This window comes from Aquila chrysaetos, chromosome 7, assembly GCF_900496995.4.
Source record: "Aquila chrysaetos chrysaetos chromosome 7, bAquChr1.4, whole genome shotgun sequence".
Taxonomy (NCBI): domain Eukaryota; kingdom Metazoa; phylum Chordata; class Aves; order Accipitriformes; family Accipitridae; genus Aquila; species Aquila chrysaetos.
Window position 1 is genome coordinate 37,423,574 of NC_044010.1, and position 16,470 is coordinate 37,440,043.

General features: G+C 45.1%; 1 long non-coding RNA gene across 2 annotated transcripts; it reads left to right on the forward strand.

Moving 5' to 3' along the window:
* The first annotated feature begins 2,107 nt into the window (after nt 1-2,107).
* LOC115343916 lies at nt 2,108-6,721 on the forward strand. 2 transcript variants are annotated; one of them, XR_003924334.2, is made up of 3 exons: nt 2,108-2,326; nt 5,916-6,035; nt 6,156-6,721. It is a non-coding gene; the product is annotated as an uncharacterized LOC115343916 (long non-coding RNA). The 2 variants fall into 2 exon arrangements; XR_003924333.2 differs by lacking the exon at nt 5,916-6,035.
* The last annotated feature ends 9,749 nt before the right edge of the window (nt 6,722-16,470 follow it).

The window sequence follows — 16,470 nt, forward strand, 5'->3', positions numbered from 1 at the left end:
GAATCTCTCCACCAGTTCCAACAGTCACTAGAACAATGTGACACCAGTCACAAAATACATTGGTGATCAGGAATACGCCAAGCAAAAAAATGTGGCAGAAGTTGCAGATGGCTATAAACTAGCCCCTCACACCACAGTCTGCAATACTAAAAAAACCCAAACAATGAAACTTCTTTTATGATCTGTCTCCAAACTGGCAGAGAGACATAGCAGATGAACCAACCCACAGCTGAACTGGCCATATGCACAGTATAAACAAGAGCAGTAACCAGTGCTACTGTATTCAGAAACACGTCATAGCAGTTTCTCTGACCGCTATGCTTATATTGCAGATACATGCAGGTAATGGGGATAAAGACTGAGGAAGTTTAGGCTCACTCAGCCACAGTAGAGAATGCCAACAATGGGGAACCAGCAGAAAATAATGCAAAACAAGACAGACCAAAAAGATGTCAGGGAAGCAGGCAAGACTTCAAAAAGAGTACAGATGCAAATTAGTGCATGGTCTGATCCCAGGGCATCATTTGGAGTTCTAATAAAACATTTAAAACAAAAAGATGCTTGTCTGAACAAGCACCATCAGGTATCAACCATTCCCCAGAAGGGCATGGGAGAAAGCAATGGCCACTGCATACAGAAAGGAGGCAATCAGTCAAATGCATGCGATAGCTCAGGACCAAGATTTTAATCCCAAGAGAGAAAATGCAGAAGGCTCACCTTGATTTTTTTCTGCCATCTGCTGTGAAATGATAATTGCCAGAAGATGAAGGATCACTGCAGTTCTTATTCCAAGCATGCAGACCGTAGGGTCAGGTATTTGAACATGACAAGCTTCTGTTTTCATACCACAACCTAGAGGGTTGATGATATTCTAGATTCTGGATGATATTCTGATTCAAGAATCTACTTCTTGAAGATAGAGCGAGGACCAGGTGAGGTCTTTAGGTAAAATAGTTAAAGTTGCTCTCAGCTCTGACAACGCCATTCAATGCAGTCACCAGCAACAAGAAACTAGATCTCCTTGAGCTAAGGAATGGGACAGAGACAAGGTCCCCTGGTGCTGTCTGGGTGGTTGCTGATCTCTGTAAAGTAACATAATTTTAAAATATCCTGTCTCTTATTGACCTCCTCTAAAATCTATCTTTTGTGAAATATGACCCACAGTAATACTAAATGCTGGCCACCTCATGAAACCAAAATACTGATCATGAGAAATGTGAGAGGAGATCAAATAATATTTTTATCTGGAAACTATTGTTCAGTGTCCATATGAGACAGTAGTTAAAATTCTGATGTACCTAAACTCAAAATACTTTTATTTCATTGAAACTAGAAGATTGGCTTCTTAGGAGATCTGTAAACATAAGGGGAGTGTAGCAGGCTCATTTTGCAGAAAACAGAGAGACTCATGACTAGTCCTAGCTGCAGTGTAGAGAAGTGCTAATATAAACAAAACACCTTTGCAAGTTAGGCTTATTAAAATAAAAAAGTGTTTCAAAAGAAGCAGGCTATAAAATGGAAGACCATAAGTGAAGACAGACCTAAATACTTAGAGAGACAAAAAAATAGCATGAAGACAATATGAAAAGCCCTGCTTAATTTTAGATCCAGGTTCTACAGATTTTAAACTATTGTACATTTAGTAAGTGGATACATATGTATTTTTTTAATTCTCTGAAGGAGGTTGGTCTTTTATGGAAATGAGTTAAAGGAAGCATGCAAGGAAAAGTTGATGAGGAGCTGGACTAGAGAATTTATAGGGTAATTAAAGATTTTGGAGAAAGTTTAGGCCTGAAAAGAATGAAAACTGTGTATACAATAGAAAGAAAAAATAACATGAGTATGGAAAATCTATCGCAAGCCTCAAAGAACAGGATCAAGTCCTGACCCCAGAGGATTTAGCACAGAAAGATTTGGATTAAGCTCAGCACTTTGTAATGCCAGGATTTTGAATGTTTAGAAAACACAAAGTGCAAAGGGCAATTATAAGATAAAAACTTGATTCTGGTCTAGCATACAGCTAATGCTGTTTGTGTCTGTGGGTGCTTAAAATCTGTGCTATGATGTTAATAATTAGCAAGGCCCCAGCCTTTCTATGTAAAGGGGTTCTCCATGCCCCTTCAGGAAGCTCTATCAGCTTTGCTTCAGGGCACTGAGGGGCACTAATGAAAGGCACAGAGGATGAGCAGGACAACACAGGCCTTTGCAGAGGTAGTCCTAGCCTTTAAGGAAGAGCAAGGAGCCAATTCACCTTGAAGTCACAACCTCCTGCTGCTTCTCAGGAGCAAAGACAAGATCCTATGGTCTGTACAAAATAACCCGAGTGGTAAGTTTCCAGGGGAAGATTGGTATTGATTTCTCCTTTTCTTCTAGGTTAGAAGTATAAGCACTTCTGTCAACTTCACTGAAGAACTCTATGAGTAGGTCTTTGCTTCCTAAGTACATACCTGGAGTGGGACTTAGTTCACTATTTCTAATAATCTGAAAGTTTATCTACTCCAAGTCAATTAGTTAAGGGTCCTTGGAGAGAGCCAGGCATCTCAGGAGGAAATTCGTCCCACCTCTCTTGATTAACTATTGTAGTAGAGTATAAATCAGTCTCTAGACCTACCTATCTCTTCCATTGCCCAGAGAAGGGAGCTTGTTGGCCAGCGCAGATGGTCAACATAAGATGAAATGAATCACACCTGTAAAAACTATAACCTCTTAACCTTCTCTTTAAATTTAGATTTTTCACTAGCAAGCATATTTTCCAATCTGTTAAGTATTTTCAGGGCTCTTCACTGAAGCCACTTGAATTCATACAGGACCATCTTGGCCTATGGAAGTGTGCACAGAAGAGTAAACAACATACCCCTAGTAGTCGCAGCAGCATTACCATATACATGCATAGTAATACATAATACATGCATAATAGCCTCCTCAGTGATAATAACCTCCATATCAATACACGATAGCCTGTCATTCATTATTTCAATTCTTTCCTAAGTTTCCACTGTAGGATCTTCCAGAGTATCTTCCTGTATGCTTTCTCCTGCAGAAGAACATGAGTTTTGCTACTGATGCTGGTCTATTTCACCACAGCTAACAGCTAGGGAATGAGGCATTAGAAGAAACACAGGGGGAATGACATAATTAGAGAATGAGGAACCAGAGGAATGCAAACCTAGGAACTCCTTTTGACTCCAGTTCAGGTGAAATAGGTTAGCAGTGAATTAATGAAGGCCAGTAGTGGCCAGACTGAAAGGGAGCTATCTTTCAAGTGACAGATGGAAATGGTGTGCTGTGACTTTGATAGATGCAAAGCAGCAGGACCAGCACGATTAAGAAAAAATAAAAGGTCACCTGCCATTATTCACTAGGAAAACATTTGACATGAGTAAGAGGCATAACCTGTCTCTTCAGGAACTCTTCAGATTAGGTTATCAGCAAAGGACATGGCAGTCATTTTTGTTAAAAGGATCAAAGTGTTTTATTTCCTCATGTGTTCTGAGGTATGCCAATTCATATTACACAAGGCACTGTCTGTTTAGAGGTATGAGGAGGAATTTCACTGCTATCATCTGCTTTGCAACTTTAGCCTTTGCTCATCTAGTTCAAGAAGAAAAAAATTGAGGACAAACAGACTCTAAACAAGGGTCAGAAAAAAAATAGGCATTACACAGCAGAGACTGTTGATTTTCAGTTCAGAACATGTCTTCTGGTCACTGCTTACAAAACAGTGATTATTTTGGAACAATACCCTTTGATTGCAAAATTAAGTCTGGCTCTGTCTGAAGCAAGAACAACTCATTTGGACTGCTCTCTGCCATTCCAGGTCATGCCCTGCCTGCTGGTCTCTTTTGTGGCATGTAGGCTATAGGTGAACTGGAGGGCTTAGGAACACCTCATTCAGGCTAGTTCTCCAACATGGACAGAGGGGGCCAGTGCTCCACCTTGCCATGATGCACACATGGAGCTCAGTTTAGCTGCTGCTGTTGAGATTTTTTTTTTTTCTTTTCCATCTTTGTTACCTTCTAAGAGACTTCAGTTTTTCTAACTCCTCTATATATACTTAAAATGTTGCTTTCCATTCTGTATCCTTGTCTGTATGGGTCACCTGTGGACCCGTCTGCTAGGATTTCTGTATGGTGGGAACTGGCATTGTCTGTGAATGAATGCAAAGTGTCTTTTGAAATTGGTAGAAGTCCATGTCACAGATGCCATGGCAGTACCAGGCACCTCTGCCAGATACACATGCTAATGCCAATAGCGAACATCACTGCAAACCTGATGGTGGATTTCTTTTGGAGAAAAATTTTGCAACAGAGAAGAGTAATAGGAAATTGGACAGCTTATACTGTAGCTAATGGTCAGGAAGAGGTTAGCATAGTGCAAGGGTGAGCTTGACGTTGGGAAAATAATTTATGTTAGTTTAAGGTTTTTTCCCTGCTTTTCCTTTGTTGGCTATATTAGTAAGTATGCATATACTTGTATAATTACCATAATTGTTACTAATCCTTGCATCAGAACTGTGGTTACATCAGTCACAGATTTGTAAAAGCAGGCTCATTAGGACAAAGAGGGGGAAATGAAACTAGAGACTATGAAGGAGAACTAGCTGGAGTGGTTTGAGACATCACATCAACTTTCCTCCACTCCTTCTTGGGATTTCATTACACGAGCAGTCTTGATGAGTGGGTTCGCCGTAAGATCAAACGAGGGGACATGTGATTGTCTCCTTGTCGTGTTAGAGCCTCCATGGCCTCCCTCCACTGAACAGGAGGCTGCATTTATACCCATTACAGATGCTTTTGGCCAGGAAGATCCTTAAGTCTAAATAGACAAAGAGCTAATAAGAAGAAAGCAAAAATTATTTAGTGTTATAATGCTGCGGTCTAGAAGCTTGCGTACTTGTATTTAATGATTATGGTATCAGTAGGGACCGAATTTTACTGGTCTTTCTGACTAACCTGAAAATATGCAAAGCAGTTTTCACTCAGCTTCGGGGCCCTGAAGGCACCACCAGCCCCGACTGCCCCATGTCAGCCCCCTGGGGCTCCCCACCTGCCCGTGGCCCAGGACCCCACGTCAGCCCCCCGGGGCCGTCAGCCCCTGCCCCAGCGAGACCACCATGGCAGGGCCGGTCTCCTGCAGAACCTGCCCTGCCCGGCCATGGGACCCGCTGAGCTGGGTCCACCTGCAAGCCTATGGCCTCCCCCGGCCTCAGCTCGTCCCCATCCTCGGGGACGTGCCTGATGCCCGGGGCTGGGGCTGCCCCGGTGCCCCCGGCTGCTCCGGGCTGGGGGTGGGACAGGCCTGGGCTGCCAGGGCCTGCCTTCCCGCCATGCCATGGAGGAGGGGGGGCCACGATCATGGCCCCCGGCCCTAGGCAGCCGCCGGCCTGGCTGCACCGTGGCACTTGGACCCTCGTTCTGTTCTTGCACGATGGCTCTGCGTGCTCAGGAGTGACATGTTTACATTCACTCATCGCTTCTACTAATGGGCTTAATCTCGTAGGTTTTACATTTAGTGATCAGTCCTACTTTGAATGGAATCTGACTGATAAAACATTCAATTTTTGCTTGTTAGCTCTAGATTAATGTCAGACTGTTTATGTTGGATTAAAAATCTTGGCTGTTAACATTTAGCCTCTCCAGTTAACATTTGCTGCTAATCAAGATACATTTCGGTCATGGCTGATGCCACCGTAGGGCGGAGGGACAGACTAGACAACCTCCTGAGATTCCTTGCAGCAGTTCTCCTTTATTGGAAAGCCTGGCATGGAGCTTATGCTCATTTAATTGTACAGTACTTCAAAATCACTGACATGTGCTTTTCACAATTTCTGCACTGACTGCTTTAGAGAAATTCGAAGCTATGTAAAATATATGTTTAAAAATGTATTTAAACCCACCTGTCTTCTGTAACATCAGTATTCAGCAGACACAAAGGTACTAACCAGAAGAACAGCATGACCTGGTTGCAGACTAGAGAGGTAGCAAGCCATGTTCACCTTATCTTCAAGGGATTCTCCACCACAAACCAGTAATGAGGTACAAGCACCACATTCACTAGATGCCTGAAAGCACCAAGTCTCAGTGTATGCTCATGGCTAATGGAAGATGCAATCTTGCTCTTCACAAACAATCTCTCTGTTATCTTTCTCTTCGCAGTTTCTCTGTATGTGATGGCGGTGCCCTAAGGTTGTGACTAGACATACGTGTGCTCCTGGGCCTGAACCTCTGACCATCAAACAGCCTAAAACCTGTCCGGTCCTTGTGCCCTGACCCCAATTACAAAGGTCTGGGACCCACTCTGGTGTGCCATGGTGTCCACCTTGCCTGCGTGCCCGGGCTTCCTCCCTGTGTGGCAGGGGACAGCGGCAGTGGCAGGGAAGGGTGGGAGGTGGGATGAACACCCAGGGCTTGCTGACATGGACCTGGCACAGTGGGAGTTTGCATCCAGACCCAGGAATTTAGAACAAATCCTGGCTCTGATCATATCACTGTCACTGAAGTACCCTAGCGATGCACGTGCTAATATAGCTTGCAGGTAACGGAGGAATCCATTCTGACGCTTTGATTAAAGGTGATGTCAACATGTATTACCCGCCAGCAGCAAATTTCAGCAGTGAAAACTGACTTGTCCTGAAGCAGAGAGTTTCCCGCTGAATATGATGAAGAGAGACTGTAACAAACAACGAAAAGCTGGCTTATTAAACGTACTGCTATTGAAGGAACAGAAGCTGAGAGGACGTGTAATTTAAAATGCCGCACTGTGTTTTTACCAGCCACCAACCAGACAGTCATGAATCATGTGCCTAAATTCTACCTCTTAGTCTTTGCAAATTTGGAAATCTTTGGCTTTGACCCCTACTTCATCAACTTTCCACTAGTTTCTCAAAATTTAGTCTAGGGCTGTCAGTACATTTTCTACCAGACAGTATAGCTATTTATGCCATCTCATTGCCACAGTGTCTAAGTACCTAACAAAATTTATGAAAACAATGTACTTTGTCTCAGATGAGTTCTCTTCCAAGGTAAGAAAATGTGGAGGCTCTCAGTTGCTCTGTTTTCTCAGAAAGTTTGCTTTGCTTTTAACACTATGCATTCAAAGGATAATGCACCAAAATCCAGGCAGAAGACTCTTATCTGTTTAATTAGTTAGAACCACATGGGATGAGAGAAGTAATGGGGCCATAAAACCCAGAAACAGAATCCTAATATGATTAGAAAAGAGGGTTCCAGACCAAAAAAAAAAAATCTTTATGCCATCAAAAAGGCTTTATTAGGATTATGTATACCATTCTGGTCATACCTGTTGAAGATAGATACTTTTGGACTGAGAAAGGTGTATAAAAGAGCTATTAGGATCAGCAAATGTGTATCCCAGTATGTGAGGATACTAAAGTGCTCAACAAGCATCAACACTGCGAACAGAAAAGCAGAAAGGGGAATATGGTATCTGTTTAAGTGTATCATGGTGTAAATACTTTGGCAGCAGAAGCTACTGAGACGAAAAAAACATGAACCTTTGAAACAGACTTATTGTGGGAGAGAGGAGAGAAAAACTACAAACCTGGCTTTGGGAGAGGTTTGGCCTGCTCTAGACAGAGCTAGATTTATTCATTAGAAGGATTATATAATGTGTCCATGATGATAGAAAACCAGTCTTAATGACATAGATGTTTCCTCTATTGTATCTCAATAGCAGCTCTTTGAAGGCTTTGTGCCTTCAAACACTCCCATGGACCTTCATGTGACTCCTGGGCATGCACCACATACCCTCAGTTGCAGGCAATACAGCCCTCTGTTTCAAACACTCACATTAAAACAAAAATTAATTACTATTCCTTAGAGCCACAGGAGGAAGACAAAGACCAGAGGAATCCCAGGAATAAGTGCTATATATTGTGGACACTGGGAATCTGTGGCACTTGGCATTAAGTACATAGATGTAACCATAGCTACACTTGCCAATAGCCCAAATGAAATTACCCACTTCTGCTTTTGGAATAGCCTCCCCTACCTTTCAGTGTTTCATATGGGGTTTGAAATAATCTCTACAACTGCTGTTTCTGAGAGCCATTTGTGTGTCTCTCAGTATGAAGAGGTCTTGGAGTTGGATTTAACCATCCTTGAATCAGACAGATTCTTTTAATCAGAGTAAGAATATGTGTTTCTGAGTAGAAACTAAAAAATGGCATCTTCTATTAATTCAGCCTCATCAGTCTCCCAATAACTTTTTATTCAGGTTGTTTGGAGAAATGTCTGTCTGTCTTCTCCATTAAACAGTTCTCTCAAAGAAAAGGAATTTCTCCCTGTAAATGATCAACCATGCAGTATGGCTTCAGGTAGGGCAAATATCACTCAGAAAAACTGTTTTGAGAGGGAGATATTTATGACACTTTTAATGAGGCAAAGGTTCGTGTCTTCACATATCTTCTAGGTAGAAATGCAATAATGAAAGTAAAAATGTAGATGGTCTCATTAGACTGCTTTCTTTTGTAAGAAGTTGATACATATATGGCCTTAAGGAGGAAGAGATCACACCTAAAAGTACACAAAAAAGGTAAGCAGGCAGCTAGGCAAAGATCTAGAGAACAGACCTTTGATAAGGAAAGAGAGCAACAGAGAAAAATGGGGTAAGGAGCAATAATTTTTATTCACAAATTTTCATAATTTTTCAAAGCAAAAGATCAGTTTGATCAAAGCAGACTTCAACAGTGCAAAATAGAATCAAATGTCTAAAATTATCTGGAACTGCAGTTCCAGATACAGCGTCTAACCGCAGTATGATATTCGTAACTATAGTGGTGAAATGAGACCCAAATCTCATATACAATAAAATATCCTAGACATTAAACATATTAGGTGTGGCAAGGCAGCTAATTGCTGACCCCATCAAAAGGAACATATGTACTAGCTAACTACTGCTTAGGACTAGCATCCTCAGAAAGAAATCCAGTGCAAGTTCTAAAATATATTGGTTGATTTTTCACATTCAGAAAATTAAAAGTGAATTAAAAAAATGTTCACAGACAAGAGGCAAATAAATTAGGGCCACTGCTCTCTCCTCTTCCTCTTTTACTCCTTTTTCTTCTCCCTTTATCTACTCTGATCTCTCCTCTTACCAGCAACCAGCCTGAACTTCAGAAATATAAATGTGGCATTCTGCTAAGCATATAAAAAGAAACAGTACCACGTGTCCCTTGCCTTGTAATGAATTTCCCTGTATATTCCAAGAGGTGAACTGGCCCTCCAGATGATGGCTGAATCCCTAGCACTCTGACATCCCTTGCCCCTCTGGCATGCCTTCTCCCAGACAAAACAGAAAATATTCATGATCATGGAGGAATAGCATTCCCATGAAAGATAAGTACTGCACCTGTTTTCTGGGTATCACTGCTGCAATTATTAATCTAATAGCCACAAAGTAATAAAGATATCAGGTAAATCAAATGAAAATTTCATACTTCGGATATTGAGAACTGTGATAAACTAGTTTCAGCTAGATATTGCTCTTTCTCTAGGTTTTTGGGGTTTGTTTGTTTGTTTATTTTTTTTTTTTAAATTTAATCTTTCCTTTAATCCAAACTTCCCCTTATGAAGAAATCATGGGGTTTAGTTCACTAGTTCTTCAGGTTTTGGAGGGCTTTCATCCTAAAGGCTGGACTTCATCTGTCAGTTGGCAGCTTGGAGAAAGAGTGGGTAAGATACAAGGAAAGGAGGTATCCAGGTGAAGAAGGCTGGGAAAGCGATTAAAAGAAGGGCAGGAGAAGTATGGCGAGCACATCTTTAGGGAATGAGAGATGAAGCAGAGATGGGGAGGAAAGTGAGGTGGAAGCACATGGAAATTTTTTTTTGTGAAGAAATTTTTTATGATGAGGGTGGTGAGATACTGGAACAGGTTGCCCAGAGAAGTTGTGGATGCCCCATCCCTGGAAGTGTTCAAGGCCAGGTTGGATGGGGCTTTGAGCAACCTGGTCTAGTGTGCCTGTCCATGGCAGAGTGGGTTGGACTAGATGGTCTTCAAAGGTCCCTTCCAACCTAAACCATTCTGTAATTCTATGAAAAATATAAAGAAACAGAGAATGCTTGTTAGACAGTATACTTGTAAGATGAAGGGTAGTTCATCCTAGGGTGTCATGAAGATGCTAGAGCCTTAGCACTGGACATTAAACTTGGTGCCCACGAACAAAGTGTCATCCACTGTGCATGAGATACAGGATACAGGTCTCCTAGCAAACTAAGCATGTCCAGGACACATGCTCAGGCAGTGCCTTGTGATCACCTTACTGTCTAAAAGTTAGCACACCTCCTAGCGCCGTTTGGCCCATTCCAACTAGCACAGTGCCACACAATGCCTGGGCAGGACACAGGGAACGGCATGAAGCAGGAACTGTTCCCAGCAGTGAAAGAGAGGATGGGTCTGTGAATGATTATTAGCTTTGCAGACAGTTGATTTAGACCTATTTTTATTCTGCTTCCTGACCCCTACATTTTCTTCCCTCCCATTCTCCCTAAAAAGGCAGGACTGTACCTGCTGTAGTCAATATTTGTGACTCCCATCACTGGTGTCCCTGTCTCTATACACCATAAACTATCACTTGAGGTATTATGGAAGAGGGACAGGGAATCCTGTCCAGACTCATGGCCTGTTTGCTCCGATGTACAGCTCCAGGAAATGGACAATGACACAGGCTGAACAAGTGTCTTTGGCTCAGAGGAGTCTTGGAGATGGGTACCTTCTGTCTTGAGCCCGCCAAGTGTGGAAGGTCAGGTATGACTGACATGACTGCTGGATGTGATCTGTACAGATACACCTGACAAAACACATTTGCATGCCTCAACCATCCCCAAAGCCAGTTCTCCTGGAGCCACCCTCAAGGTAGAAACCCGAGCGATGGAAGACCCTGCTGGGTGTGTAGGGGACCAGTCTAAAGGCTCCAGGTGAATTTGATGACACTTACTTCTGGATGATCCCGTCCTTTTCCCAGTGGGTGAGTCTCTTGGGGGTCTCAGCAGACCACTCTCAGTGTGCAAGCCAATCTGGAGGAATCATAGAATCATAGAATGGTTTGGGTTGGAAGGGACCTTAAAGATCATCTAGTTCCAACCCCCCTGCCATGGGCAGGGACACCTTCCACTAGACCAGGTTGCTCAAAGCCCCATCCAACCTGGCCTTGAACACTGCCAGGGATGGGGCATCCACAACTTCTCTGGGCAACCTGTTCCAGTGCCTCACCACCCTTACAGTAAAGAACTTGTTCCCAATATCTTGTGGTGGGTTGACCCTGGCTGGATGCCAGGTGCCCACCAGAGTCACTCTATCAGTCCCCCCCTCAGCTGGACAGGGGAGAGAAAATATAATGAAACGCTCATGGGTTGAGATAAGGACAGGAAGAGATCACTTGCCAATTACCATCATGGGCAAAACAGACACGACTTGGGGAAAATTAATTTAATTTATTACCAATCAAATCAGAGTAAGGTAATAAGAAATAAAACCAAATCTTAAAACACCTTCCCCCCATCCCTTCCTTCTTCCCAGGCTCAACTTCACTCCCCATTTTCTCTACCTCCTCCACCCCAGCAGTACAGGGGGACAGGGAATGGGGGTTGTGGTCAGTTCATCCCACGTTGTCTCTGCCGCTCCTTCTTCCACAGGGACAGGACTCCTCACACTCTTCTCCTGCTCCAGCGTGGGGTCCCTCCCGTGGGAGACAGTTCTTCATGAACTGCTCCAGCGTGGGTCCCTTCCACAGGCTGCAGTCCTTCAGGCACAGTCTGCTCCAGTGTGGGTCCCCCACAAGGTCACAAGTCCTGCCAGCAAACCTGCTCCAGCATGGGCTCCTCTCTCCACAAGTCCCACCAGGAGCCTGCTCCAGCGCGGGCTTCCCATGGGGTCAAAGCCTCCTTTGGGCATCCACCTGCTCCGGTGTGGGGTCCTCCACGGTCTGCAGGTGGAGATCTGCTCCACTGTGGACCTCCCTGGGCTGCAGGGGGACAGCCTGCCTCACCATGGTCTTCCCCACGGGCTGCAGGGGAACCTCTGCTTCGGCACCTGGAGCATCTCCTCCCCCTCCTTCTTCACTGACCTGGGGGTCTGCAGGGTTGTTTCTCCCACATGTTCTCACTCCTCTCTCCAGCTGCCATTTCTGTCTGTCCCAGCAACTTTTTTTTCCTTCTTAAAAATGTTATCACAGAGGCATTACCACTATTGCTGCTGGGCTTGGCCTTGGCCGGCGGTGGGTCCGTCTTAGAGCCGGCTGGCATTGGCTCTGTTGGACACAGGGTAAGCTTCTAGCAGCTTCTCACAGAAGCCACCCCTGTAGCCCCCCAGCTACCAAAACCTTGCCATGCAAACCCAATACATATCTAATCTAAATCTACCCTCTTTCAGTTTAAAGCCATTACCCCTTGCCCTATCACTACATGCCCTTATAAAAAGTCCCTCTCTGCCTTTCTTGTAGGCCCCCTTTAGGTACTGGAAGGCTGCTATAAGTTCTTCCTGGAGTCTTTTCTTCTCCAGGCTGAATAATCCCAACTCTCTCAGCCTGCCTTCATAGGACAGGTGCTCCAGCCCTCTGATCATCTTCATGGCCCTCCTCTGGACTCGCTCCAACAGGTCCATGTCCTTCTTATGTTGGGCACCCCAGAGCTGAATGCAGTACTCCAGGTGGGGTCTCATGAGAGCAGAGATTCACCTCCCTCGACCTGCTGGTCATGCTTCTTTTGATGCAGCCCAGGATATGGTTGGCTTTCTGGGCTGCAAGTGCACATTGCTGGGATACAATGCCCCTGCAAGGGGACCATAAACAGCTGTTAGGGGCCCTGTATTAGCATTCAAGTGCTGATAGTTGATTGTTAACTGCTATTTTCCATTTGGTTTGTGGACAGGTCACACTGAAGAATTATAAGGGGAGTGGATTGGGACAATTATTCCCTGTTCCCGTAGCTCAGTTATTATAGCGGCAATCCCCTCTCTCGCCCCTAATGGCAAGGCATAAGGTTTCACATTGACTATCTTTGAAGGTGGAAGTGTAGGCGCCGACTGCAAAAGCCTCAGCGAAGCTGTAGGGGGTCCGAACTTCCATTCCCTCCCCTTGGAGTCTATCCACGCTCTCTCTTTCAGGAGATCTAGTCCCAAAAACTTAGTTGGTAGCATTCCCAATATCATTATCGTTTCTGTCGCAGTCTCATCTGCTGGCAACCAGCACTTAACTCGAGCAGTTGCCTGGGGCTGAGAGTTTCCAAATACATCCGTTACCCATATCTGTTTCCGGTCAGCAACTATGCCGTTGCGGTCGACAACATCCTGTCGAAGTGCTGACATTTGAGCCCCGGTATCTACTAAGAAGGTGACAGGCGTTTTAAAGGGACTAAGGGGAAAGGTAATTAACAGGTCTCCTTTATTGCTTTCTGTGAGCCTTCTCAAATGGACCCACTGTCCGCCCCCCAGCTCACTTGCTGGGGACGGCGGAGGGGGTTTCCTGGCTCAGGGACATCCGAATCAATCAATTCAGCCTCCTGAGGAGCAGATGGGGTTATGTTTCTGGGTTCCCGGGAGGGGGGAGAAGGCCTTTAAAGTTTGAGGGAGATAGGGCCCCTTTTATTTTGTCCCAGCCTTTCACCAGACCTTCCAGGTTGGGAGTGGGCAACCTGTCCATCACCTCCCTGGGGATTCCCTTTGAGATACCCTTGGTCCACAGTACATATCTTCTATTATCGGGAGCCCATGTCAGCCTCATTGGAGGAGGGAGTCGAGAATTGTGTGTGGACCTAGCTTTTGTTCCGCCATTCCCTTCCACCCTCCTAAGGTCCACTTTGGATTTTGTCTCTCCCTGACTGGTGAACCCCATTTGTCTCCCATAATTAATAAACTCCTCTTCCCTTGCCATCTCCGGGGGGCTTCCCCTTCTTCGGGGTCAGGGTGCTCTCAAGCGACCTTGTAATTGCACCGTATATAATTTCAAGGCATCGGGCAGTCCCCTTAAAAGAGGATGCAACCTTTTGGGGTTTGCCACATATTGCATGGGAGAGGGCTGTTGCAGAACCAGGAATCAATCATGCATCAACTGGAGACACATGGCTTTTTGTACGCTCTCTAAAATGTGACCCACCATAGGCATTTTAATCTAGAAGGGATCTCCCCTTTCCATAGGATCCAGTCCACCCACTTAATATGCTACTCTTTGGGTCAGGGACCAGGGCTCTCTGTTGTCATTTGTAGTTAGAAAAAAACCCAGTCCCCAATATGCTCTTGCCTCAGCCTCACTTAGCAGGATACAGTCCCCCGTGGTGAGGGATACTCTCCACATATAATCAGTTTCCGTTTCTTGGGGTCCCCGGGAATATTTTTGCTGAATTTTAGCCAAATTGGTGGGGGAATAGAGGATGATGCGGGTGGTAACTTGTTGGGCTCCTCCTTGACCACTATCCACAGTCTTGGTCTTAATCAAAGATCGCATCATGGCTTCCCCCCTGCCAAGAGAAAATATTTCCCTTATACGTCCTAAGCCTTCAAAAGGGTATGATTTTGATTCCTTTCCCCCATCAGAGTCTGCATCCACATTTTCTACACCAATCTGGGAGCGGGTTTCATCTAATTGCTCCCTTAATACCCTTTCCCATTCCAAAGCCTCTATCAAAGTGGCATGTAGTCTCTGGTCAGTCACTTGCTCAGTGGCGAGTTGATCAGAGAGACTTCTTGTCTCATTTTCCAATTGCTCCTGCAAAGCCTACACTAAATCTTGAAGGGATTTTATTGTCTCCCCTTCTGCTTGTTGGGCCACGCATTTGTCCCATTGTGCTGCCACCAGAGCAGCTCCTAAAACTGCACTACCAACACCTTCCCTTTTCCTTGCTTTGACCTTTGTTCATTAGCCAAAATGAAAATTCTGTCTGCTACAGCTTGCGGATCATGCCAATTTTTATGGGCCCAAGTCATACCAGGGGGAGAGGGTCGGGCATTGTAGCCCTCTAATCTCTCCAGGAGAGGGGTACAGTCGACGGTCTGACCTCCCAGGGAGGCCATAAGGAGCACACAATTATAGGGATCAGATCCCTTTATTAGTCCTCTGAGGACTGTCTCCCCTTGTATATGACTCCTCTCAGTAAAGGCCTAATGATCGCTTTAGCAACACCAAGGGAGTCCTGCTGACTACGCCAAAAATGTCACAACCCATGCTGGACAGACCAGGGAAGGGTTGTGGTGAGTTCGGAATTCCCTCGGGCTAAATTAAGGTGAAGTGACACCAAATGATCAGTTACACTTTTTATTTATGGCAGGAGCAACCTAAACCTGGAAGGTGTAATAGTAGGCGGCATGGTTTCTATTGAAACATCTACAAAGGTAAGGAGGAGAAAAAGAAGAAAAAAGAGAGGAAAACAAGAAAAGGAGAGAGGGAGAGAGATATCACCACCCTTGGATCCCACAATGAAGTTAACGGTCAATGATGCTGACGGTCATGGTAATCCTCTGGTGATGGGTGCACAGGGAGCTCCTCGTGTCTGCTTCTTTTATAGCCCAGTTCCCACATTTTCTCACATCAGTCATGCCCCTCTTGGTTTTCTACACACTGGCCCTAAGGACTTACTCTCGATTTTCTGTGCAGGCACCTTCATGCGGGGTGGTTGTGAGCCCCTTCCCCAAATAAACTCTGGGTGACCCCTGGCCATATACAGCGAGTTGTTCCGCCCAGTTCATCAGGATGCGGGACTGCCCACCCTCTGACATGCCTCTGGCGACCCGTGTCACACGTGGTGTTGCTATGCAGAACTTATCTTGTTGCAGTGCCTTGCAAGCAAGTTCCGTTCCTTCCCTCAACAGCAGAAGCCAGGCCCCAGTCTCTGTCCATCACGATGGGTGTTTGACGCATTAACTCCGTCCAGTCTCTGACAGACCATCCAGCCAATTCCTTATCCACCGAGTGGTCTATCCGTCAAATCCATGTCTCTCCAATTTAGAGACAAGGATGTTGTGTGGGACAGTGTCACATGCTTTGCACAAGTCCAGGCAAATGATGTCCGTTGCTCTTCCCTTATCCACCAAGGCTGTAACCCCATTGTAAAAGGCCACTAAATTTGTCAGGCATGATTTGCCCTTAGTGAAGCCATGTTGGCTGTCACCAATAACCTCCTTATTTTCCATGTGCCTTAGCATAGTGTCCAGGGGGATCTGCTCCATGGTCTTGCTGGGCACAGAGGTGAGACTGACTGGCCTGTAGTTCCCTGGGTCTTCCTTTTTTCCCTTTTTAAAAATGGGGGTTATGTTTCCCCCTTTCCAGTCACTGAGAACTTCCCTGGACTGCCACCACTTCTCAAATATGATGGAGTGTGGCTTAGCCACTTCATCCATCAGTTCCCTCAGGACCTGTGGATGCATCTATCAGGTCCCATGGACTTGTGCACCTTCAGGTTCCTTAGATGGTCTCAAACCTGATCTTCTCCTACAGCGGGCGGTTCTTCATCCTCCCAGTCCCTG